The sequence below is a fragment of the Oncorhynchus mykiss genome, chromosome 30, assembly GCF_057628025.1.
Source record: "Oncorhynchus mykiss isolate SJ-2025 chromosome 30, ASM5762802v1, whole genome shotgun sequence".
NCBI classification, from domain to species: Eukaryota; Metazoa; Chordata; class Actinopteri; order Salmoniformes; family Salmonidae; genus Oncorhynchus; species Oncorhynchus mykiss.
In genome coordinates, this window is record NC_143051.1 from 38,319,079 (window position 1) to 38,343,920 (window position 24,842).

Here is a 24,842-nt window from a genome sequence, read left to right on the forward strand (position 1 = left end):
ACAAAGTAGATCTCCTAACTGACTTGCCAAAACTATAGTTTGTTAACAAGAATTATGTGGAGCGGTTGAAGTTTTAATGACTCCAACCTAAGTGTATGTAAACTTCCGACTTCAAATGTACACACACACACATATATAAATATATATAAAAACATTCATGCATATACACATACAGTGGGGAGAACAAGTATTTGATACACTGCCGATGTTGCAGGTTTCCCTACTTAAAAAGCATGTAGAGGTCTGTAATTTTTTATCATAGGTACACTTCAACTGTGAGAGACGGAATCTAAAACAAAAATCCGGAAAATCACATTGTATGATTTTTAAGTAATTAATTTGCATTTTATTGCATGACATAAGTATTTTATACATCAGAAAAGCAGAACTTAATATTTGGTACAGAAACCTTTGTTTGCAATTACAGAGATCTTCCTGTAGTTCTTGGCCAGGTTTGCACACACTGCGGCAGGGATTTTGGTCCACTCCTCCATACAGACCTTCTCCAGATCCTTCAGGTTTCGGGGCTGTCGCTGGGCAATACGGACTTTCAGCTCCCTCCAAAGATTTTCTATTGGGTTCAGGTCTGGAGACTGGCTAGGCCACTCCCGGATCTTGAGATGCTTTTTACGGAGCCACTCCTTAGTTGCCCTGGCTGTGTGTTTCGGGTCGTTGTCATGCTGGAAGACCCAGCCACGACCCATCTTCAATGCTCTTACTGAGGGAAGGAGGATGTTGGCCAAGATCTCACGATACATGGCCCCATCCATCCTCCCCTCAATACGGTGCAGTCGTCCTGTCCCCTTTGCAGAAAAACATCCCCAAAGAATGATGTTTCCACCTCCATGCTTCACGGTTGGGATGGTGTTCTTGGGGTTGTACTCATCCTTCTTCTTCCTCCAAACACGGCGAGTGGAGTTTAGACCAAAAAGCTCTATTTTTGTCTCATCAGACCACATGACCTTCTCCCATTCCTCCTCTGGATCATCCAGATGGTCATTGGCAAACTTCAGACGGGCCTGGACATGCGCTGGCTTGAGCAGGGGGACCTTGCGTGCGCTGCAGGATTTTAATCCATGACGGTGTAGTGTGTTACTAATGGTTTTCTTTGAGACTGTGGTCCCAGCTCTCTTCAGGTCATTGACCAGGTCATGCCATGTAGTTCTGGGCTGATCCCTCACCTTCCTCATGATCATTGATGCCCCACGAGCTGAGATCTTGCATGGAGCCCCAGACCGAGGGTGATTGACCGTCATCTTGAACTTCTTCCATTTTCTAATAATTGCGCCAACAGTTGTTGCCTTCTCACCAAGCTGCTTGCCTATTGTCCTGTAGCCCATCCCAGCCTTGTGCAGGTCTAGAATTTTACGCAAGTGCAGTTAATACAGGTAATGAGTGGAGAACAGGAGGGCTTCTTAAAGAAAAACTAACAGGTCTGTGAGAGCTGGAATTCTTACTGGTTGGTAGGTGATCAAATACTTATGTCATGCAATAAAATGCAAATTAATTACTTAAGAATCATTCAATGTAATTTTCTGGATTTTTGTTTTAGATTCCGTCTCTCATAGTTGAACGCTTTGTAAGTAGGAAAACCTGCAAAATCGGCAGTGTATCAAATACTTGTTCTCCTCACTGTGTATACATACATAGATGCACATACATACACACGTTTTTTAGATATACACCTTTATTATTTCCCGCAAACCCTACCGCCCCTCCTCCAATTGGAGTAAACTAATAAACAATAACACTTCGGCTTCTACCTTCAGTTTATACATATTATACACATTTTACAGACACAATCTATTTTACAGTAGTTCTACTTTGTTTGTTTGATCATTCATGTTTTACATACAGTGGGGCAAAAAAGTATTTAGTCAGCCACCAATTGTGCAAGTTCTCCCACTTAAAAAGATGAGGCCTGTCATTTTCATCATAGGTACACTTCAACTATGACAGACAAAATGAGAAAAAAAATCCAGAAAATCACATTGTAGGACTTTTTTATGAATTTATTTGCAAATTACGGTGGAAAATAAGTATTTGGTCAATAACAGGCCTCTCTCATCTTTTTAAGTGGGAGAACTTGCATAATTGGTGACTGACTAAATACTTTTTTGCCCCACTGTAAATTCCACCTTCATTCTGTCAACATTCCATGTCAATGACAGTAAACACTAAATAGCTACAGACGACACAACATCAAAAACTTAAAAACAGTAATTTGTTATTAATTTGTTGAGGACCTACAGCAAAGCAGGTTCAATCTAGGCCATAGCATCCAATGCTACGTTATGATTTAAATTCCTCACCAAGACAGGCCAGCACCAGACCAAGACAAGCAGAGTACTGGCAAGCACGTGACGCAGCATAAAAAAGTACTGAACTCAATAGAAAAGAGTACTAGACTGACACTTAACAGTGTAGCGGGACCCATAACTACTCCCCTTTATGGCTCTCTCCTGTGCTTTTTACACAATGGAGATGTTCAGAATAAGTCTAAGTGATCTCTGTCTAGAAGCACACTGTTTTCACACAATGGAGAACGGAGTCTTTTATAGTTAGGAGAGTGGGTCTGAAAATGTACATCTCAGCTAGGAAGCGCTCGAACGAGAAGTGGACTCGCTCTATCCCCCCCGAGGTGACGAAAAGTAATTACATCCGGCACGGCAGATCCAGCCTTTCTATGAAACACTTTTTAACGAGATGGCCCTCAAATGAGCCAAATTGGAGTGATGTGACAGCTTAAGAACTTTGTCTGCTGTTGTTTTGAAGCTGGCTGTCCCCTTCCAATGACTCAGTTAGCCAATGTCAGACAGAACAGAGTGGATGCTTACAGTAGAGTTGCCTCCTATCGGACTCCATTGTCATTCATTCTTAGTGAGTTAATAAAATGTACAGATAAAGGCATGCATGCATCAACGTGCTTAAATGAAGTCAATGTGCTTAAATGAGCAGAATGACTTTCTACTTGAAGGATGTTGTCGCGGCGCAAAACAGCTTCATCTCTGGATTAAGTCATTCACAATTCACAGTGCGTCCTCTTTATAGTGTGTGATCTAATGTGTTCAATAAAACTGACTTTTACGGGCTAATTCTACTGAGGGTAGATGGTCAAGACGGATTCTAAAATGACTTCCTCGTCTCAACAAGAGGATGATAGCGTAGCTCGTAAGTGATGAAATTACTCCCAATAACACGCAGAACATTTAACGGAGCTTGGAGTACGATATCCTCGATCAATATTTGATAAGGCCTTTATAAAAAGCATTGCGTTTATGACAACCAACCTACTTATGAAAACTGACCACCGTTGCTATGGCATCAAACGGTAGTTGTCATAAAAGGGTAACGGGTTGCACATGTATCTTTAATCATGTCAATCTTCTACTGACCTGGATGTCTCAGAAGGTTCATCTTTAGAAATGTGTTTGCTTATAAAGTCGTGCTGACCCTGACACTGCACTTGACCGGAGTTCACAGCTTGTTCTACAGAACATTGGAAGACGCAGACTTGAAAACCCCAAACACGTATTCCAAACAGCCTTGCTCTGCTTGGCAGGTCAATGCCCCTCTCATGTGCTTCTCAGCAGGGCTGACTGAGTACAGAGGACTCACTGCTTAGTATGACTCGGTCCCAAATGGTACCCTATTGCCTATGTAGTGCACTACTCGTGACCAGAGCCCGGGAAAAGTAGTGCACTACATAGAGAATAGGGTGCGGTTCAGGAGGCATCCAAATGACTCACATATCTCTGGAATTATGTTACATCCTCAACAATAGAGGCTTCTCTGGTGTGAACTTGCAGAACGCATATCAATCAAAACATTCATGTTCCACAAACCAACGCCTACACGTTGAACACAGCCATGTAGATACAGCTGGCATCATTGTAGGAGAGAGTACAACCTCTTCCAACAGTATTTTATGTTAAATATACCATACAGTAAAAGAAAAACTATTCAAGGCCAGTAATTAAGAGCAAAAGTCCACCGCAGACAAACATCGTCTGTTGAACTTGTGTAATTAACGCCATATTCCACACCCAAAACTCTGGAGAAGAAAAAAAAAACTAAGTCAAGAAAAAAATAATCATGAGACTGCAAAAACACTGCAACAGGAGTTGCTGTTGAAAGGATGAAGGTAACCACAAACACAAACAGGGTCAGAGGTGGGATTTGAAGTATCTCCATTTACAAGAATCCAGAGATCCTTGGCCCGCTGTGGAACATCTGTCCAAACTCCAAAACCACATAGCTTATCACTTCCACCCAAGACCATGTCACCGCTTTTCCTGCCAGGCCGACCATGATCAAGCCCCGCGGTTCAATTAGAGTTCACTGTTCTAAGGGGCATTGGAAAAGGACCCTGTGCGCACGCAGGAATGGGAGCGAATGCTGCCAATTTCCTCTCCTGAGAAATTGCCAAGGAAACAACAACCTTTCCAGTAATGGAGTTGCCTGCTGCCGGTCGTGACCGGATTGGATTTAACGTTGTGTTCTCTCTCGGCATCTCAAGTTTAACGTACATATTCAATTCCATGGCTTTAATAACTTTTATTGCGTCTATTGACTCGCTCCCTGGGCAGAGACACGGGCTGTACATCTCAAATTGCACTCTATTTCCTTGGACAAATCCAATAGGGAACAGGGTGCCATTTGGGACGCAGTCCCAGAAGCCTGCTGCCGGGGATTGGGATAGGGGACTGCTTGTACTGTGTCTAATACTGTAGGTTACTGTGATTATGTTAAAAGTTCAGCGGCTTGTTGGCTCTTGGTGTACGGCCAAGGTGAGATGTGATAACAATCCCAAAAAACTCCATACCATTTATGCGAGCAACACAATGCAATCCAGCTGGAAAGGGAGATAAATTACATTGGGGAGGTAAAAGAGGAGGTGGTAGGAGGTAGAAGAGGAGGATAAAGAATAACCTTGTGAACCCTGTCCCGTATGTATGGCTGCCCACTCTTAGCCCACTGTTAGACGCATTGCAAAGAGGGGAATAAGAGATGCGACGACAAAGCACAGCATACAGCAGGGGATAACGCAGGATCCTGTGGCAAGGTCTTCCTTCTAGCACGCACAGCAAGCTATACAGCTACCACCACCGCTCAGAATGCAGCCAGAAGCAGGCAGCCCTCACTCTCCCTCCTTCCCCCTCTCTCTCTCTCACTTCAGCAGAGGGAGATAGCGTGGATTTAAAAAAAAAAGGAGGTTCCATCGCACAGCTATGGCGAGTAGACGATCACAGACACTGCTTGAGGCCATGCGTCTAGAGCTGCCGCGATAGTCCTCCTCGCAGACGTGAAAGAGGAGGAGGGATGGCCTACAGCTTTAGCTAACATTACAATGACAACAACACTCAGGCTGTGTACTATGGAAGTGCCTCGCAAGGGGTGTGACGACATACAACGCCCCTCGAGCCCTGAGCAAAGCCTCGACACGAATAACATAAAGCACAGAGATCTAATTCCCCCATGGCACACAAGGCTCAGATTTCTCGATGTAATTCAATTTGAACCCAGAGCCCGTCGTTGCACTCTCCCGAACAAACACGTCCCAGGCTCTCTCTTCATTCACAGACTCGGCCCCCTCTGCCCTCAGCTTTCGACAAATCCACCCGAAGAAAAAAAAAATGCCAGCGGTAATTCCATCCCTCATTATTCTTCATTACAGTGGCGAAAAGCACCCAGGGCCAGATCATATTGGCTGTTAACTAAAGTTTGGGAGACAATTAGCTCAGGTTGTTAAAATTAATCATTGTTATGGCTGGGATCTCCGAGGCAAGCAGAAGCTCTGCTTTTATGGTTTGTTTATTTGTGCGCTCCGTGGATATCGATTGAAGGCTCATTGTAAAGCAGTGGGATAAGGCATTCAACAATACTTTGACGGATTTACTCTCTCCGCACAGACACGAGCCGTCCAATCATGACAGAGATTAGAGCTGATGCACAGGGAAACACGGACCATCTCTACACTTTATGATTAACTTAATCTCAATGCTGCGGTCAAAATCATGCAATCATGCCTTTTTGTCTGTTCACAGAATTGAGAATATAGTTATCATTCGGCAGTTCAAAGAACTGATCATGAACACCCCTACTAGGAATCAGTGGTTTTTAAATCTACTATTTTATTTTGTTAGTAGGTCTTTGAAAGCCTTACATTACTGCAGCAGTCGCTGGATTGTTGTCATTCCATAGTTGATTGGCTGTAAACACCAGAGGCTGATTTGATCTGACAGGAAGAGCTATTATGCTAAACTAGGGCAGTCTCCTTTTCCCAGTCTCTGGCTGCCTCCCAAATTGTACTTCTTCCCTACATAGTACACTACTTTTGACCAGAGCCCGATAAAGTAGTGCACTATATAGGGAATAGGGTGCCAATTGGTACACAGCCCCTGTGAAAACGATGTTCCAGCTGAATAAAACAGACTAACGCTCTGAAATGAAATGGAGACGACGTGGCTTCCATACATTTCCCATCGCCCCCCAAAATATTTGACATTGTTTGCATTTTGGGAGCTTCCGTGACGTGCAATCGGACTCTAAATCCAGCCTCAATTAATTGTGTGAGTTCCTCCTCCCCTCCTGTGGGCAGCCTCTGAACAGCAGCAAGGGCTTAACGACCCAGTCACGCAGCATGACAACCATATAAACATCTCTGCTTTCTGCCCCCACCCTAAAAGAGACTGCATTCCATCTTGTTTTTCTGAAGCTCTCCTAGTCACGATAAGGGGGCACGCTCTATCCAACGTGGAAGTAACGTAACATTGGATTAGGATCCATATTTATAGTATATTGCTTACGCCGGAGTGATTTGTTTATGGCTTGTGATTTGCATTAATCCTCTGCAGGATTGCGTCCGAGAGGAAGGACACCTGAGAGACATATGGTGGGGAATGCAGACATGAATATCCAAGCCAGAGACACACACATCGTCTCCGGGACTGAGGTGAGGCCGCAGAGGGGTTTGGTAATACCCTGTATAATACCTGCAGAGTTACTGAGAGCATCTGCTGTAGGGAGGGGAGGGGGGAGAAGGAGGGAGGCTCATTTGGAATGGATGTGCTTCTGGCAGTTATAAGGAATTCTATTATTGCTCCCAAAAAGCAAGTATCTATATGGTAATTTCTCCATAACGTGTGTGCAGTGGGTAGATACATGATAATCCCAGTGTAATTAATGGTTCCTCTGGCAAGCGCCTGATTAATGCAAGAGTAGGCATTGAACACATATGGATTTTTACCGCAAACTATTGGAATATTTAATAGACAATGAGGTAAACATGCCCTGCTACAGCCATCTAGAGACCTCCCTAGTAGAAAAAACTCCCAGAGCCAAATGGCACCCTATTCCATATTTAGTGTACTACTTTCGACCAGAGCCCTGTGGGTAGTGCACTATAAAGGCAATAGGGTGCCATTTGGGACACAACCCACTCACAGAGCCCAGCCAACATGTATTCACATGTTGTCCCTCGGGTTCATATGTAAGTGGGGGAAGGACGAAAAAACAAAAGATCCTGAGCAAGGTCCTTGTCTTTCCTTAAGTGCTGCATCTTTCTCAATATCCTGGGGGTTTCTGTTCCCGTGGCCACACTCCTCCCAGCATGATTAGCTCTGATTAATAACGAACCCACCAGGCATGGTCTTTATTAGGAAGGACGGAGGAGCTGGGGCCAGGGAGCAAAGCTGGCCCTGCTACAATCCCTTCACTGGGGATCTGGCACATGAATTTTAATAGGAGAGCAAAGCGGGCAGGTGGGTCAGTCCTGGAGACACGCCGTGCATGCCAATCTGGCCCCTGCGTCCACTGCTTCCATGGCTCAGGAACAAACTGAAGGAGACAGGAAAGGTGGTGGTGGCAGAGGGATCAAGACAGCGATGCAGCTTCCATTCAGGTGAAAGGGAGCATCGTTCGGTGACAAACTGTGACCATGAGCCACACTGGCTTGTCCATATTAATGAAGTTGGTAGAGCGGTGAGGATTCCTTGTTAATTGCATTTTGCTGGATTGTCAGCTGGACTACTACTTGGTATGAGCAAGAAATAAATGAAAGCAGTAAAGTTGGGTCAATTGTGGCTCTTTAGATTTAAAGCCTCGTCTCACCCGAGGCTCTAACAGACCTGATCCCATTCATAAACCATCCACTCTCCCTACCTACTTAAAATGTTCTGCCTCGGAGCCACAATTTATTTCACCCATTTTAGAATGTCCCTGCCCCAAACAACGCAGGTGATTTGTTGTATATTTAAGGCAGGGTTTTTTTTTGGGGGGGGGGGGGGGGGCTTTCCACGCTGCGGTAATTGTCACGCCGACCTTGATGCAGATAGGCTAAAAGAAAAATACCCGCTGTCAAAGACTCCGCCATTAGTACCGCCGGAGAATTGCCACACTGCCTCTCTGATCCCTGTAAGCATGTCTGATTCTCAGCATGTCTGCCCATTCTGCCATACCCACTGCTCGTCTAAGAGAGAGAAAGACCAAATGTGTGTGCATAACACAATACCTCAATCTATTTTGACGATAAAACTGTGTATACAATTCCTCAGGGAAGGTTGAGGGACAGTTTCAGATAACTTGACATGCTCTTTGAGATCTAGAAATGAAGTCCCACACATATAATCGAGAGAAAAAACCTACAGGTGATGGAAGTACAATATTGGGAGGAAACAATCTCTGTTTCTCACTGATAGAGACATAATTGAGCCAAGCAGATGATGTCTTGGCACTATGAGCTTTTGACAATGATATTTCTTCATCTCATGGTTGAGAAGACATTAAAACAGACCCATTCCTGGTAGTTCCTATGACAGACATGCTTTGAATCTGGCAAGACCAGTTAAGGTGTGTATAGCGGGAAAGAATGTAACATATATTTAGAAGTCTGTGCGTTGTTCCATCAAAAACCTCATCTAAATGTTGCAATTTACATTACGCTGAGCTTGCAATCCCGTACCAAGCCAAGCCCACAGCAACAGACCACATAGGAGGGTAACGGAATCATTAACATTAAAGTGCCTCAACGGTAGGAAAAACAAACTTTGGTAAATATTAAGTGATGTTAATAAATCTGCAGGCCTAACAATAACAATACACAAAACCAGAAACGACTCATAAAGTACCAAGCTTGGATGAATGAACTAACTCAATATTATTATTTCACTAAAACTGTAGCCTATATTGACTCACAGTAACAATGTCTGAATTGTTCGCTTTACATTCAGCTGAAATCTACTGTATGTGGTTCAATCTGGAGTCCAATAATAGGTTCAAATGAGTAGTATTTCACAGACCTGGGGTCCTACAGTGCCTTCAGAAAGTATTCACATCCCTTGACGTTTTCCCCCCCAAATTGTGTTACAGCTTGAATTTAAAATGGATTAAATTGAAATGTTTTATCACTGGGCTACATGCAATACCCCATAATGTCAAAGTGGAATTATGTTTTTCTAAAAAAAAAAAAATGAAAAGCTGAAATGTCTTGAGTCAATAATAGTGTTGAACATAATTTTTTTTATATCCTTTTGAGCATGGTGGTTATTAATTACACGTTGGATGACACGTGTATCAATAAACACAGTCACTGCAAAAATACAGGCGCCCTTCCTAACTCAGTTGCCGGAGAGGAAGGAAACCAATCAGGGATTTCACCATGAGGCCAATGGTGACTTTAAAACAGTTAAAAGAGTTTAATGGCTGTGATAGCTGAAAACTGAAGAGAGATCAACAAAATTGTAGTTACTCCACAATTACTAACCTAATTGACAGAGTGAAAAGAAAACAACAAATATTCCAAAACATGCATATTCCAAAACATGGATTTGCATGTTCTGGCAAATATTCTAAAACATGCAAATCAAATACAACACATTACTGAGTATCACTCTCCATATGCTCAAGCATAGTGGTGGCCGCATCATGTTATGGGTATTCTTGTAATCGTTAAGGACAGGGGAGTTTTTCAGGCTAAAGAAAATCTATGGAATGGAGCTAATCACAGGCAAAATCTAAAGGAAAACCTGGTTCAGTCTACATTCCACCAGACACTGGGAGATACATTCACCTTTCAGCAGGACAATAACCTAAAAAACAAAGCCAAATCTACACTGGAGTAGCTTACCAAGCAGACAGTGTATATTCCTGAGTGGCCAAACTACAGTTTTGAAATGTACTTGTAAATGACTTAAAAATGGTTGTATAGCAATGATCAACATCCAATTTGACAGAGCTATATGCATTTTGAAAAGAATAAATGGGCAAATGTTGCACAATCCAGGTTGACTTTGTCATTGTATTGTGTGTAGATGGGTGAGAAATAAAAATACATGCAATCCATTTTGAATTCAGGCTTTAACACAGCAAAACATGGAAAAAGTCAAGGGGTATGAATACTTTCTGACGGCACTGTTTGTGTCAAACATCCCAGAGTAGGAGTGCTGATCAGGTCCCCCTTATCCATATAATAAGCTGACCCCTAGAAGACCACTCCTCCTCTTAGAAGCTTTATGAATATGGCCCCGGATCCTATTAAAATCCATAAACACATCACTTCTAATCCTCCACGCTGTGTCAGTCCAACAATCACAATCTGTTTTGTTGTGTGAGTGGAGGACAGCAGACCTAATAAAAATAATGTTGTACTGGGTCTTAGCACTGCTCTAATTTCTTGCCTTGTCAGCTCTCCAAATTAAGAATGATGTTCTTATTTGTCTGGAAAATGGTTGATTGAGTTTTGAACACATTGGCCTAGCCTACACAACACCCCCATAACTCTAAGTCCATACAATAACAGATAATAACAGTTCAAGCCATATAAACTGACTGAAAATGAAAGAGGTTATAACAAGAAACACAAACATGTGCAACGTGTTGAAACCGAGGTACCAAGACCTTTCCCGACGCCTCATCCTGAATTACATTTTGTTTCTCTATCGATCGCTCCATACATCAGTCTCAACCTGCTATCCTACAAGTTGTTTGTGCTGACGTTAACATGGCGTGATTCATGATTCTTATAGGCCGGGCTCTAGCCCAACGCATCGGAAAATAGGACCAATCAGAACAGTTTGCAGTGGTGTAAAGTACTTAAAGTACTACTTAAGTAGTTTTCAGTGGTATCTGTACTTTACTATTTATCCTTTTACTTTTACTTCACTTACATTCCTAAAGAAAATAATGTACTTTTTACTCCATACATTTTCCCTGACAGCCAAAATTACTTGACAGGAAAATGGTCCAATTCACACACTTATCAGGAAAACATCCCTCGCCATCCCTACTGCCGCTGATCTGGCGGACTCAAACACAAATGCTTCCCTTGTAAATTAAGTCTGAGTGTTGGAGTACAATAAATCCGTCAATAAAAAAAACAAGAAAATTATGCCATCTGGTTTGCTTAATATAAGGAATTTGAAATGGTTTATATTTTTAGTTTTACTTTTGATACTTAAGTACATTTTAGAAATTCCATTTACTTTTGATAGTTAAGTATATTTAAAACCAAATACATTTAGACTTTTCCTCAAGTAGTATTTTACTGGGTGACTTTCACTCAAGTCATTTTCTATTAAGGTATCTTTACTTGTACTCAAGCATGACAATTGAATGGCGGGCCGGGCGAGTGCACGTGGACTTCGGTCGCGTACAGTGTTTCCTCTGACACATTGGTGCGGCTGGCTTCCGGGTTAAGCGAGCAGTGTGGCTTGGCAGTGTCGTGTTTTGGAGGACGCATGGCTCTCGAACTTCACGTCTCCCGAGTCCGTACGGGAGTTGCAGCGAATTGGGGTAAAAAAAATGGGGTAAAAGTATGACAATTGAGTACTTTTTCCACCACTGATGGTTTGAATGTGTTCACATTCGTGGGGGAGGAAGCAAATCCAGACTCATCGTGGCAATGGAGAATAAACGTTAATGGGTGTGGCGTTTGGTCGGAGAAAACCAAGACCAAGAGTTAGACATAGGCATAGGCCAGCGAATCCCCCAACAAGGAGAGGTTAAACACTCAAAAACATAATCTACAGTGACTTTATGCAATTACAGTATGGGAATGACTAATTCACACTCGGAGGCTGGCAACGGGAAATCCAGAAAGATGCTTTGAAAACGTGACGAAATCACGGTGACTCAATTCGAAGTGGTCCATAACAATTGCGATGACATCATTCAAGCTAAGAGGATCCTGACGAGCATACATACATCATTAATGTTGAGGATACATCTGAGGTCAAAATCAGAAATCTGACCATGTTTATTTTATTCTTCATAGAAATATACATATACACATAAAGATATACACATATATACACTATATACACTACCGGTCCAAAGTTTTATAACACCTACTCATTCAAGGTTTACATATATATTTTTTCTTTTTACTATTTTCTATACAGTAGAATATTAGTGGACATAACAACTATGAATTAATACAAATGAAGTAACCAAAAAAGGGTTACACAAATCAAAATATATCTTATATTTAAGATTCTTCAAATAGCCACCCTTTGCCTTGTCAGCTTTGCACAGTCTTGGAATTCTCTCAACCAGCTTCACCTGGAATGCTTTTCCAACAGTCTTGAAGGAGTTTCCAGATATGCTGAGGACTTGTTGGCTGCTTTTCCTTCACTCTGCGGTCCGACTCATTACAAACCATCTCAATTTGGTTGAGGTCGGGGGATTGTTTAGGCCAGGTCATCTCCACTACTCTCCTATTTGGTCAAATAGCCCTTTCACAGCCTGGAGCTGTGTTGGGTCATTGTCCTGTTGAAAAACAAATGATAGTCCCACTAAGCTCACGCCAGATGGGATGGCGTATCGCTGCAAAATCCTGGTAGCCATGCTTGTTAAGTGAGCCTTGAAATCTAAATAAATCACAGTGTCACCAGCAAAGCACCCCTATCACCATAACACCTCCTCCATGCTTTATGGTGGGAAATAAACATACGGAGATTATCCGTTCACCCACACCGCGTCTCAGAAGAACACGGAGATGGAACCAAAAAAATCTCAATTTTGGACTCTAAGTATAAATTTCCACCGGTCTAATGTCCATTGCTCATGTTTCTTGGCCCAAGCAAGTCTCTTCTTCATATTGGTGTCCTTTAGTAGTGGTTTCTTTGCAGCAATTTGACCACGAAGGCCTGAACCACACAGTATCCTCTGAACAGTTGATGTTAAGATGTGACTGTTACTTGAACTCTGTGATGCATTTATTTGGGCTGGTAACTCTAATGAACTCATAGAGCTTGATGGTTTTTGCGACTGCACTTGAAGAAACTTTCAAATCTCTTGAAATTGTCCATATTGACTGACCTTGATGTCTTAAAGTAATGATGGACAATCATTCTCTTTTCTCATTTGAGCTGTTCTTGCCATCATATGGATTTGGTCTTTAACCAATTAGGGCTATCTTCTGTATACCCCCCTACCTTGTCATAACACAACTGAGTGGCTCAAATGCATTAAGGAAAGAAATTCTGCTAATTAACTTTTAACAAAAAGCATTCCAGGTGACTACCTCATGAAGCTGGTTGAGCAAATGCCAAGAGTGTGCAAAGCTGTCATCAAGGCAAAAAGTGGCTACTTTGAAGAATCGAAAAAATAACACCTTTTTGGTTACTACATGATTCCATATGTGTTATTTCATAGTTTTGATGTCTTCACTATTATTCTACAATGTAGAAAATAGTAAAAATTAAGAAAAACCCTTGAATGAGTAGTTGTTCTAAAACGTTTGACCGGTAGTGTATCTATTAGCACATTTATTACATTTTTAAAATTGAAATATCACAGGTCATTGTCCTGTTGCAAGGTCAACCCTGGCCCCAGTCTGAGGTCCTGAGTGCACTGGAGCATGTTTTCATCAAGGACCTCTCTGTACTTTGCTCTGTTCATCTTTCCCTCGATCCCGACTAGTCTCTCAGTCCCTGCAGCTGAAAGACATCCCCACAGCATGATGTTGCCACCACCATGCTTCACCGTAGGGGTGGTGCCAGGTTTCCTCCAGATGTCACACTTGGCATTCAGGCCAAATAATTCAATCTTGGTTTCATCAGACCAGATAATCTTGTTTCTCATGACAGTCCTTTAGGTGCCTTCCACTCTACTATAAAGGCCTGATTGGTGGAGTGCTGAAGAGATGGTTGTCCTTCAGGAAAGTTTTCCAATCTCCACAGAGGAACTTTGAAGATCTGTCAGAGTGACCATCGGGTTCTTGGTCCCTTTTCTGACCAAGGCCCTTCTCCCCTGATTGCTCAGATTGGCTGGGCAGCCAGCTCTAGGAAGAGTCTTGGTGGTTCCAAACATTTCCATTTAATAATGATGAGGCCACTGTGTTCTTGGGGACTTTCAATGCTGCATACATTTTTTGGTATCCTTCCCCAGATCCGTGTCTTAACGCAATCCTGTCTCTGAGCTCTACAGACAATTCCTTAGACCTCATGGCTTGGTTTTTGCTCTGACATGCACTGCCCTTATTTAGACAGGTGTGTGCCCTTTGCATTTCTAGATCGCAAATCATTTCCAATCAATTTAATTTACCACAGGTGGACTCCAATAAAGTTGTAGAACATCTTAAGGATGATCGATGGAAACAGGATGCACCTGAGCTCAATTTCGAGTCTCATAGCAAAGGGTCTGAAAACGTATTTAAATGTGATATTTCTATTTTCGGTTTATTTTTTTATTTACGGATAGCCAGGGGCACACTCCAACACTCATTTACAAACTAATAATTTTTGTTTAGTGAGTCCGCCAGATCAGAGGCAGTGGAGATCACCAGGGATGTCCTCTTGATAAGTATGTGAATTGGACCATGTTCTGTCCTACTAAGGGTCTGAAAACGTATTTAAATGTGATATTTCTATTTTCGGTTTATTTTTTTATTTACGGATAGCCAGGGGCACACTCCAACACTCATTTACAAACTAATAATTTTTGTTTAGTGAGTCCGCCAGATCAGAGGCAGTGGAGATCACCAGGGATGTCCTCTTGATAAGTATGTGAATTGGACCATGTTCTGTCCTACTGTTAGGGAAAATGTATGGAGTAAAAAGTACCAAAAAATATTAAGTAAAATATTAGTAGTAAAGTACAGATACCCCCAAAAATGACTTAAGTAGTACTTTAAAGTATATTACTTAAGTACTTTACACGACTGTATTTGTTTTTTATTGGTAATACATTTTGTGGGGTATTGTGTGTAGATTGATGAAGGGGGAAAAAATGGTTTAATCTATTTTAGAATAAGGCTGTATCGTAACAAAACGTGGAAAAAGTCAAGGGGTCTGAATACTTCCCGAAGGCACTGTACATTCACATATATATACTGTATATACAGTGCCTTGCGAAAGTATTCGGCCCCCTTGAACTTTGCAACCTTTTGCCACATTTCAGGCTTCAAACATAAAGATATAAAACTGTATTTTTTTGTGAAGAATCAACAACAAGTGGGACACAATCATGAAGTGGAACGACATTTATTGGATATTTCAAACTTTTTTAACAAATCAAAAACTGAAAAATTGGGTGTGCAAAATTATTCAGCCCCTTTACTTTCAGTGCAGCAAACTCTCTCCAGAAGTTCAGTGAGGATCTCTGAATGATCCAATGTTGACCTAAATGACTAATGATGATAAATACAATCCACCTGTGTGTAATCAATAGTCTCAGAGGTCCGTTAAAAGCGCAGAGAGCATCATGAAGAACAAGGAACACACCAGGCAGGTCCGAGATACTGTTGTGGAGAAGTTTAAAGCCGGATTTGGATACAAAAAGATTTCCCAAGCTTTAAACATCCCAAGGAGCACTGTGCAAGCGATAATATTGAAATGGAAGGAGTATCAGACCACTGCAAATCTACCAAGACCTGGCCGTCCCTCTAAACTTTCAGCTCATACAAGGAGAAGACTGATCAGAGATGCAGCCAAGAGGCCCATGATCACTCTGGATGACCTGCAGCGATCTACAGCTGAGGTGGGAGACTCTGTCCATAGGACAACAATCAGTCGTATATTGCACACATCTGGCCTTTATGGAAGAGTGGCAAGAAGAAAGCCATTTCTTCAAGATATCCATAAAAAGTGTTGTTTAAAGTTTGCCACAAGCCACCTGGGAGACACACCAAACATGTGGAAGAAGGTGCTCTGGTCAGATGAAACCAAAATTGAACTTTTTGGCAACAATGCAAAACGTTATGTTTGGCGTAAAAGCAACACAGCTGAACACACCATCCCCACTGTCAAGCATGGGGATGGCAGCATCATGGTTTGGGCCTGATTTTCTTCAGCAGGGACAGGGAAGATGGTTAAAATTGATGGGGAGATGGATGGAGCCAAATACAGGACCATTCTGGAAGAAAACCTGATGGAGTCTGCGAAAGACCTGAGACTGGGACGGAGATTTGTCTTCCAACAAGACAATGATCCAAAACATAAAGCAAAATCTACAATGGAATGGTTCAAAAATAAACATATCCAAGTGTTAGAATGGCCAAGTCAAAGTCCAGACCTGAATCCAATCGAGAATCTGTGGAAAGAACTGAAAACTGCTGTTCCCAAATGCTCTCCATCCAACCTCACTGAGCTCGAGCTGTTTTGCAAGGAGGAATGGGAAAAATGTTCAATCTCTCGATGTGCAAAACTGATAGAGACATACCCCAAGCGACTTACAGCTGTAATCGCAGCAAAAGGTGGCGCTACAAAGTATTAACTTAAGGGGGCTGAATAATTTTGCACGCCCAATTTTTCAGTTTTTGATTTGTTAAAAAAGTTTGAAATATCCAATAAATGTCTTTCCACTTCATGATTGTGTCCCACTTGTTGTTGATTCTTCACAAAAAAATACAGTTTTATATCTTTATGTTTGAAGCCTGAAATGTGGCAAAAGGTCGCAAAGTTCAAGGGGGCCGAATACTTTCGCAAGGCACTGTATACACTGAACAAAAATATAAATGCAAAATGCAACACTATCAATGATTTTACTGAGGTACAGTTCATATAAGGAAATCAGTTAATTGAAATAAATCCATTGGGCCCTAATCCATGGATTCACATGACAGGGCAGGAGCGTAGACACGGGAGCCAGGCCCAACCAATCAGAATTTGTTTTTCACCACAAAATGGTTGCATTACAGACAGAAATACTTCTCAGTTGCATCATCTGTACAGGTGGCTGGTCTCAGGTGATCCGGCAGGTGAAGTAGCCGGATGTGGAGATCCTGGACTGGTGTGGTTACATGTGGTCTGCAGTTGTGAGGCCGATTGGACGTACTGCCAAATTCTCTAAATCGATGTTGGAGGTGGCTTATGGTAAAGAAATTAACATTAAATACTCTGGCAACAGCTGTGATGGACATTCCTGCAGTCAGCATGTCAAATGCACGCTCCCTCAAAACTCGAGACATCTGTGGCATTGTGTTGCATGACAAAACTGCACATTTTATAGTGGCTTTTAATTTTCCCCAGCACAAGATTCACCTGTGTAATGATCATGTTTAATGAACTTCTTGATATGCCACACCTGTCAAGTGGATGGATTATTTTGGCAAAGAAGAAATGCTCACTAACCGGGATGTAAACATATGTATTAGAGCGAAATAAGCTTTTAGTGTTTATGTAAAATTTCAGGGATCTTATATTTTAGCTCATGAAACATGGGACCAAGACTTTACATGTTGCGTTTATATATTTTTTCAGTATATTGCTGTTTGGTAAAAAAATATATATATATCATATTTTTCTTATCAAACATAAATTGGCCAGGGGAAGGGAAATTATCCTAATATCTAATGATATTTACCCCAGTTGAGCCCACAGAAGTAAAACCTGTCATTGAATAAGCCCCAAGTCCTGGGAAAAAGACGGCGGTTGATGTGTTTGTGGCATTTAGGGCCACCAGAGTCCCCTCAGCATGGCCCATCATTCCTGGGTTGCATCCCAAATGGCACGCTACTCCTTATATAGTGCGCTATTTTTGACCAGAGCCCTATGGCCCCTAGTCAAAAGTAGTGCTCTACACAGGAATAAGGTACCATTTGAGACACAGTGCTGATGCAGTGAGATTACTCCGTTGGTCTGGCCTCCTCGTCCTGCCAAGGCCACGAGTCGGACACTAATCCCCCTTTGATGAGTCCAGCTTCAGAGGCAAAGCGCTGACATTTCCCACTAAGGCTGCCTCCCTTTCCTCCTGCCACGCACGGCCGCGCGGGGCGCCTGTGGGGGCTTCTTTCATTCCGACCTTGGCGAGACGAGGGACTGGACGCGGATGACTGGCGGATTAGTGAGCAGCTCACAGGGGACCATCATCCATCTGAGAGGCAGGATGAGTAGGACTCCTCATGGCCAAATGTTTTCCCACCATCAGCCCTTTTCCAATTCCTCATCCAGTGACACAAGCAAAGCACTGTGTTGCTACAAAAGGTCCAAATCCTAATAATCTAGTTTATAGATTTACCTTGGTGGCTAGCATCAGCTCTAGCTGGTCCAGCTCATTCCATTTCCATTTGCATGTAATTCAATGCATTTTCCTTTTAGATGAAGGGTGGAAAACATGTTACTTTTACAAACTAAGTAGTCTAAATGTTGCCTTTTGCTTCTCTCCCCAGTATCTCGCAGCAGCAGAGACTTATGATCTGATTTCAGAAGTAATAAAAGTCCAACAGCTGGCCTACTGGACGGCTATCGATTTCCCCCAGCAGAAACGGATCATGGATTCAGAGGAACATTTATGAACGTGCAGGGTGCAAGAAATTATACGATAGCCCCAGTAATTCCCTAAATCCACTATTGATCGGTGGGTACAGTGAGAACTGTTAAGCAGCTCTGGCCCGGTCGGCTTGGGTCAATGTTAGCTGCTCACACCAGGAGATTGGAGTCCACTGCAGGTATTTTCCTCCCAGCACGCAGTAGCTGCCTGTCGCTGAGAGGACAGTAGAGGAGAGGATTGACTGTGGAAGGTGCAATCAGCAGGTTTCATCATCCACCTGCAAGCATCTCAATCCGAGCATAATAGAGAGAGAGCCTGTCCATCCATCAACACCAAACTGGAGAAAGCTTTATCGAAAGGCCTCTATGAAGCAGATTCATTTATTTTCACACACTACCAGTCCCGTAGTGTGACTGTGTGAGTGGAGGGGGAAAACGGTGTATCAGATTTACCATCGATGTTAAATCGGGCTCCGCGACTGAGTGCATCCGCAAAACGCCAACTTCCTGTAGTACCCCTAGGGATGTGTTAAAACACTGCAGCGCTGCATCGGCCTCGAAAGTAGCGCAAACACATGAGCAATGCTTTCAGACAGGCAGGCAGAGAGAAAGACAGAGACAAAGAAAGAGAGAGAGAGAATGAGAGTAGTAATGGGGGGAGGGGGGTCGATAGTTACATATCGCGGTAACTCCAAGTATTGATTTTTTTTTTTTTTAAAGATTGTTTTACAGAGACTAAAACAAAGGGAGAATATACTATGGAATGGTTATGAGCTCTGTCTGTCATCACAAATCCTCCATAACCTTGTCAGGCAGTGTGCTTGCAACACTATCGAGCTCTGTAGAAAAACAACATCTAGCGCTCTGTTCCTGTGTCATACACCAAATACTCCCAAGAAAAGGACAGCTTCTGCTCTGCATGACTGATACTCTGCAATAGATCAACACTAACCAGACAAATACCAATGATTTAAAGCCTAATGCATAGTAGCCATCTAATAACCTGAGCTAATGAACGGGTGAATAAGTGATTGATGATTGAGTATTCAAATCAAGAGTAGAGATATTATTTGACACTTCAGGCCATACTAAGGTGTGGCACTGCCTCCCTCTGGCACTTTAAGGAAGTACACACCTTTGAGTGGATTATACCTGTGATCTTACATTGACCTTTACTGAGCATACTTACTGTATTCATATGATACATAGTGGGTCTCGGGGGGTTGGGTTGTGAGCGTGAATAGACATTTCCGTTCTCTGCAAGTTAATGGTCAATAAAGTGTTCTTCTATTGATCTCAAAACATCACATTTACATGAGCAGCAATAGGGCATCAAGAACACAAAAACTAAACTAGAGGACAGAGGGTATGATTACAAGAGGGAGGTGGGAGACAACAAAAAAAATATCACACATTTCTGGACACAGTGGAATAAATTGTCCATGCTGATCGATGCGCCATTTGCGTCATTGTGGGAAACTAAAACCTCTCGACTGTTTATTAGCTGAAATCAATTGGAGAAACTGCTCCTTCACGGGACATTCATTTACCAGCTTCTATTTATGAACCTGTAAGTCCTTTAAGTTAAGGGAGAACATCAAATATTACTAAAACTGGTGTTAAAGATACACCAGTTGAGCACAATTAAATTATTCTAAAGAGTTGATGCTGTATGTCTTCAGCGTGGGCTTTCCCTATCCGCTGCCTGCATTAGATAACAGTAGCTATGGTGCCCCGACAAGAAGCCACTATCTCCCACCTCAGAAAGTATAGGAGGCTCTTGCTTGCTACAGACACTATGCTGACCATTGATCTCCATAAGGAGCCACGGTCCTGAAGCTAACTGCAGGGGAGGGAGGTGGTTGTCACGGTTACCTGATGCAGCAGAGTGCCCGGCCATCTGCCACGTAAAGCCGAACACAGTGCCTCGCAGACGCCCGTTTGCTGTAATTACAGAAAATTCCATGCAGTCAGCAAGCCTACAGAGGTGTGTGTGTGTGTGTGGCATACACTTGTCCTGCTCCCTCAAGCCACCACTACACTGGGTCAGAGGTAGCCTCTCTGTGTTTTTGCTGACCAACCAACACGTCAGCGACAGGTGAACCAGCACATGCACACATCTGCATACACACGGTCAGCACACAGGGAAAAAAATACAGTGGCTTGCAAAAGTATTCACCCCCTTGGCATTTTTCCTATTTTGTTGCCTTACAACCTGGAATTAAAATGAATTTTTGAGGGGTTTGTTTCATTTGATTTACACAACCTGCCTACCACTTTGAAGATGCAAAATATTTATTATTGTGAAACAAACAAGAAATAAGACAACAAAAATGAAAACAATTACAGCTGCAAGTCTCTTAGGGTATGTCTATAACTTTGGCACATCTAGCCAGTGGGATTTTTGCCCATTCTTCAAGGCAAAACTGTTCCAGCAAGTTGAATGTGTTCTGCTGGTGTACAGCAATCTTTAGGTCATACCACAGATTCTCACAGATTCTTGGATTGCGGTCTGGGCTTTGACTAGGCCATTCCAAGACATTTAAATGTTTCCCCTTAAACCACTCGAGTGTTGCTTTAGCAGTATGTTTAGGGTCATTTTCCTGCTGGAAGGAGAACCTCCGCCCCAGTCTCAAATCTCTGAAAAACAAACAGGTTTCCCTCAAGAATTTCCCTGTATTTAGCGCTATCCATCATTCCTTCAATTCTGACCAGTTTCCCAATCCCAGCCTATGAAAACCACCCCCACAGCATGATGCTGCCACCACCATGCTTCACTGTGGGGATGGTGTTCTCAGGGTGATGAGAGGTGTTGGGTTTTTCTTGATGGCCAAAAATCTCAATTTTAGTCTCATCTAACTAGAGTACCTTCTTCCATATGTTTGGGGAGTCTCCCACATGCCTTTTGGCGAACACCAATTTTTTTCTTTAAGCAACGGCATTTTTTTTTTAAGTCCACCCGTGTGGAATCTAACTAATTATGTGACTTCTGAAAGTAATTGGTTGCACCAGATACTATTTAGGGGCTTCATAGCAAAGGGTGTGAATACATATGCATGCACCACTTTTCCAGTTTTAAATTTTTTTGAAACAAGTCATTTTTTTCATTTCACTTCACCAATTTGGACTATTTTGTGTATGTACATTACATGAAATCCAAATAAAAATATATTTAAAATTACAGGTTGTAATGCAACAAAACACCAAGGGGGATGAATACTTTGCAAGGTACTGTACTTCTGTTGACCAAACTCTTCTTTGTTCATCATCCAAACCTCTCACATTTTGACTTGGTATTACTCTCAAGCACTAGTACACATGGACACAAAACACACCTGCAAACATGGTCCAAAACGTGGTTCAAACATGCATGGTTCTCAGTCCATGCAGAAAGTCAACTTCCCAGCGTGAAGGAGCTACTTAGTTTCTCTCTTTTCCTAAAGCATCAGCACATAGTGAGGCTGAGTGGACTGGACACTTAGAGACAAGGATCAGACTGGGCACATGCTCCGTCCCCATGGGAACCGTTACCAAGGGCAACACAGCAACAGCTTAGGCATGTCTGGGCATCACCAAAGGGCCTGACTGTGCAGAGCTTGGTTTGGGATATGTCTCAAGACGCTGCCATACTTTCCTTAAAAGAATGCAATTCAAAAATGCAATTCAAATATATCAGTGATCCAATTAAAATTGAGGCCCTGCAGATATCTGCTGGTTTCTAACGAGCTCAAATTAAGATAGTTAGATGGTGCCACAGCCCTGCATATATCCCTGGATCGTCCCAAATGGCACCCTATTCCCTATATAGAGCACCCGATGGGCCCTGGTCAATAGTGCCTTGGTCAATAGCGCACTATATAGGGAATAGGTGAGTGTGCCATTTGGGACGCATTCCCTGACTGAGTGACTGACTACCAGTGAAAACATCCGCCTCTTTATTTTCCGCCTTGGGGCAGTGAGTATAGCTTCGGTTGGCCAATATTAATATTATTATCACTCTCTAATTTACTGTAATGAAACCACGAGCCGGCGTGGGCGGGATAAGCCTTTTTCAATTTGCACGTCAGACGCAGGCCTGCATATTAAGCACCTCATTTGCATAAATCATGTCACTCCACTTGTGGATTCCAATTAAACCCTTGATTAATTCCTTGGCTGACCCGTTAAATAGAATCCTTTAAGTGGTTCAACAGGGGGGCCTAACGGCATACGTGTTGACAAACAAACACGCACACACACTTTCGTAAACTGACCATCTGCAATGTGATTCCTCATTGGGACTTGCAGCCACTCATTTTGAAATGTGAATGTCCCCCCATGACAGCACGCTGCTGTCTGGAGTGCCAGTGAACAGGGTGGGGCTTGGGCATAGGCCCACCCACTTGGCAGCCAGGCCCACCCACTGGGAGATGCTAGGCTCAGCCGATCAGATGAGATGAGTTTTTCCACCACAAAAAGGCTTTATTACAGACAGTAATATTCGTCATATTCCCGCCCAGGTGTGGAGGTCATGGGCTGGCGGGGTTACACGTGGTCTGCGGTTGTAAGGCTGGTTGGATATACTGCCAAATTCTCTGAAATGACATTGGAGACAGCTTATGGTATAGAAATTAACATTCAATTATCTGGCAACAGCTCTGGTGAGTATTCCTGCAGTCAGCATGCCAATTGCACGCTCCCTCAAAAATTCAGACATCTGTGACACTGTGTTGTGTGACAAAACTGCACAAAGTGCACCTGTGTAATGATCATGCTGTTTAAATCAGCTTCTTGATATGCCACACCTGTCAGGTGGATGGATTATCTTGTCAAAGGAGAAATGCTCACTGACAGGCATGTAAACAAATTTGTGCACAACATTTGAGAGAAATAAGCATTTTGTGAGTATGGAACATTTCTGGTATTTTTTATTCCAGCTCATGAAACCAACACTTTACATGTTGCATTTATATTTTTGTTCAGTGTAGTTATGAGGCCCATCAGTTCAGATACACATCAAAAGTGAAGAACTTTTTAAATGAGTATCCATTAAAAAAAAAAGATTTTCTAAATTAATTTCCTGTTTGTTATGTGTGTCATGGTTGGCATTTGGGACATGATTAGCATTCTTGGGGAGGAAACGCAGCAATACTAAAGAAGTAATTAAAATTGTATGAAAATGACACAGCGAGGCTTATATTACAGCTGCACATTGAAAGAATTAGGCTAGTCAAAAATCAGACCATCAGAATCCCATCATGGCTCTGCTCCAGCCAAAGCATACCCTGCAGCCTGTGGTAAAGATGTAAACGCCACTAAGCAGACTGCCTCAATCATATAAGGCTTTCTAATGCTGGGGTAGCTAAGGACATAACCTCAGATGCACGTCGTGTTAACCAGCAGCCATTGATCTGACCCTCGGCCCTCACTACCTACACACACACACACACACACACACACACACACACACACACGTTTTTCTGCTCCATTTGGCCAGGCAGCATCGGAGGGACTAGAAAGAGGAGACGCTTGGCCTTGTTGCAGGCGACTGCCCCGTTATTTACCATGGTTTTACAGGCGGCTGTTAAAGGAGAGTGAGAGGTCAGAGAGCCGCTGTTGTTATTTCTGCCCGGCAGGCGCTCAAGCTGTGCATGAAAACCTTTCCTCACTGCACAGCTGGTTACCCAGGTTGGAAACATAAGGCTCTGGTCAAAAGTAGTGCACTATATGGGAGACGGGGTGCCGTTTGGTACGCAGCCATAGTGGCTAGCAGGGTGTACTGTAAATACGACCCGGCCAAACACAGTCACTAAGGGAAAGGCCCTAACTCAACTCTCCTGCTCCGTAAACGTCAGCTGTCCCCTGGACCAACTGACTGAAGCAGGTCAGCCAAACTCTGGGAGTGACACTTGATTTATGTTACACAATGCACATGAATATAAAATGGGAGATGCATGCAAACTTGTCAAATCAGTAGATACGCACTGCGTCTGCGCTGACACGTTCATGCGGTTTCCAGTCACCCTTCCCCATACTCGTTCAACGCAAACATTGGCCGACAATATAAACAAAATGCCCTGAAACACGTTACCATATAATTCAACCCTGTTTCTTTCTCTCCTACTTACATCCCAATCTATTGGTCTCTTACATCAG

General features: G+C 42.7%; 1 protein-coding gene and 1 long non-coding RNA gene across 5 annotated transcripts in view; one reads left to right on the plus strand and one right to left on the minus strand.

Annotated features, from left to right (window-relative positions):
- Positions 1-24,842, minus strand: part of LOC110488444 (RNA-binding motif, single-stranded-interacting protein 3) — a 350,151-nt gene that overhangs the window by 295,823 nt on the left and 29,486 nt on the right. The window lies entirely within an intron of this gene.
- LOC149970294 (uncharacterized) overlaps positions 1-24,842 on the plus strand; it is a 138,272-nt gene that overhangs the window by 61,712 nt on the left and 51,718 nt on the right. For both annotated transcript variants that reach the window (XR_016493669.1, XR_016493668.1), the window contains one exon: positions 6,858-6,955. This is a non-coding gene — a long non-coding RNA (uncharacterized LOC149970294). The remainder of the gene's footprint in view (positions 1-6,857; positions 6,956-24,842) is intronic.